Source organism: Anolis sagrei, chromosome 1 (assembly GCF_037176765.1).
Source record: "Anolis sagrei isolate rAnoSag1 chromosome 1, rAnoSag1.mat, whole genome shotgun sequence".
Lineage (NCBI taxonomy): Eukaryota > Metazoa > Chordata > Lepidosauria > Squamata > Dactyloidae > Anolis > Anolis sagrei.
In genome coordinates this window covers 125,620,585-125,622,969 of record NC_090021.1, presented here as the reverse complement: position 1 = coordinate 125,622,969, position 2,385 = coordinate 125,620,585, and positions in this window count along the sequence as shown.

The following is a 2,385-nucleotide window of genomic DNA, read 5'->3' as shown; positions in this document are numbered from 1 at the left end:
TTGTAGGCTTTTTGGGCTGTATGGCCATGTTCCAGAAGCATTCTCTCCTGACGTTTCACCTACATCTATGGCGGGCATCCTCAGAACCTTTGAGGATGCCTGCCATAATAGATGCAGGAGAAATGTCAGGAGAGAATGCTTCTAGAACATGGCCATATAGCCAAAAAACATACAACCCACTTCTCAAACTGCTCAAAAGCTCTAAGTTGTCTCTGAGAAGAAAATAAAGAACCCTATTGGGGACTTGCATCTTTGTAAGTGGACTTAGGGTGCATCTACACTGTAGAAGTCATGCAATTTGACACCACTTGGAACTACTGCAGCTCAGTGCTATGGGATCCTGGGAGTCATAGTTTGATGGGGCACTCTATTTGGTATAGATTTTAAAACATGCCTCCTACTATCCATACTGTAATTATTCCCCATTGCACAATTCCCTTTGGTCGCCTTGGTGGATGACCTATGAAGAGAGCAAGACAGGGGGATTGTGTTCCTGGTTCTCCTGGATCTCCCAGCGACTTTTGATAACATTGAGCTTAAAATATCTTTCTGGGTTGTCTTGTTGGGATGGGACTGGGAGACGTTCCTGGAGCGCTGTACCCAGAAAGTGGTTTTGGGGGACTCCTGTTCAAACCCCTGGCCATTGATCTCTGGGGTTCCTCAGGGGTCTGTTTTGTCCCCCATGCTGTTTAACATATACATTAAACTACTGGAAGAGGTCATCTGGAGTTTTGGAGTACAATGCCAACAGAAAGATATTTAAAGGTCAATGGTATCAAAAGTGGCTGAGAGACAATGTTTTTGGAAAACGAGTTAATAGGAAGTCACTGCTGATTATATGTTTTTAATGATTTTTACATGGTTTTTATAATGTGCACTTCATTTTTTTAAATTGTGTTTTATGACTTTTGTGGCATTGAATTGTGTCAGTTGTAAGCTGCCTTGAATTGCCTCTGGGCTAAAAAAAGCGGCATAGACATGCCGTAAATAATAAATAAATAAATGCAGATGACACCCATCGGCTGTGACCACCCCCAGCTCCTTCAAGGTCAAGCGAGCCCCTCCAGGGATGCCATCTGTCTTGTCCTTGGCTGCCCCCTCTTCCTTTTTCCTTCCATTTTCCTCAGCATCATTTTCTCCAAACTTTCCTAACTTGGAAAATACTTCATATTTGCCTCTAATATCCTTCCCTCCAGTGAGCAGCCAGGCATTATTTCCTGGATTTCTATAAAAACTATAAGAACTTTCCTTCTTCCCACAAAATTCAAATATGGTTTCTTCTCCATAACAAAGTTCTTCCATATTTTCTCCTTGTTTGTCATAACCAATTCTGCCACTTCCGCCATTCAAAAAACTTTCACTATCATTTTTTTCTTGATTGTTGTGCTTGATGTGCCATTGTTTTCATATATGTACTCATCTGTGTAATTGATTGTTTTCTTCCATTTAGCTGTCTTTAGTTCATTTAATTTGTGCTCAGATCTGGATTACTTGGTCTATTGCTTGGGTCTCCTCCAGAATTTTCTGATTTGAATCTCCCATTTTAATTGGTATTTCTGTTTACCTTCTTATGTCTATCTTTATCAGTTTCCTTTTCCAGTGTATTCATTTTTGATCTTGTTTCCTCGCATGCTCTGTATCCTGTTATGGCATTTGTGGGGTTTTAAGCATCACTTAGAAAAGAGGAGGGAGGGGGAAGTGTTTTTCTGTGTTTTTGTGAGTGAAGGACATACATTGGATTGTTAGTTGTCTTGTGTCCAGATTTGGTGTCAATTCGTCCAGTGGTTTTTGAGTTCTGTTAATCCCACAAACGAACATTACGTTTTTATTTATATATATTGTGTGGTATCACAACTCTGAGTTCATTTTTGAATGCTGTATAACATTTGCAAGGCTGTTGCCACCTCATCAGTACATATGCATATTGTGTTTAGAAATGGAGCCCCAGCAAGAAGAGTTGGAGTGATGGGCAAGATACCCAACTTTTCAGTTTGCACATACTCTATCCAGTGGTCCTCCAGGTGTTTAGGACTTCAACTCCCAGAAATCCCAGCCTGCTAACCAATTGTTACGAATTGTGGGAGCTGACATACAAAATACCTGGAGGACCAAAGGTCCTAGGTAATAGAAGAGCTCTAAGTAAAAGAGGGAGACCCCTACAGATTAAGAGCACTTGCTGGGAGAAATAAAGGCCCTTATGTGATTTTGTGTAACGCTCTTCTGGGAGGGTCAGAGGTCTGATATTTTGGAAAACTGGGCATTTGTCGTTCTCATCTAATCTAGCTAGTAAATTATTTCCTCCCACATTTCAAAGGACTGCGCTTCTATATAAAGAAATAACAAAATACAACATGACTCAGCAAACAAAAAAAGAATGAATAAACA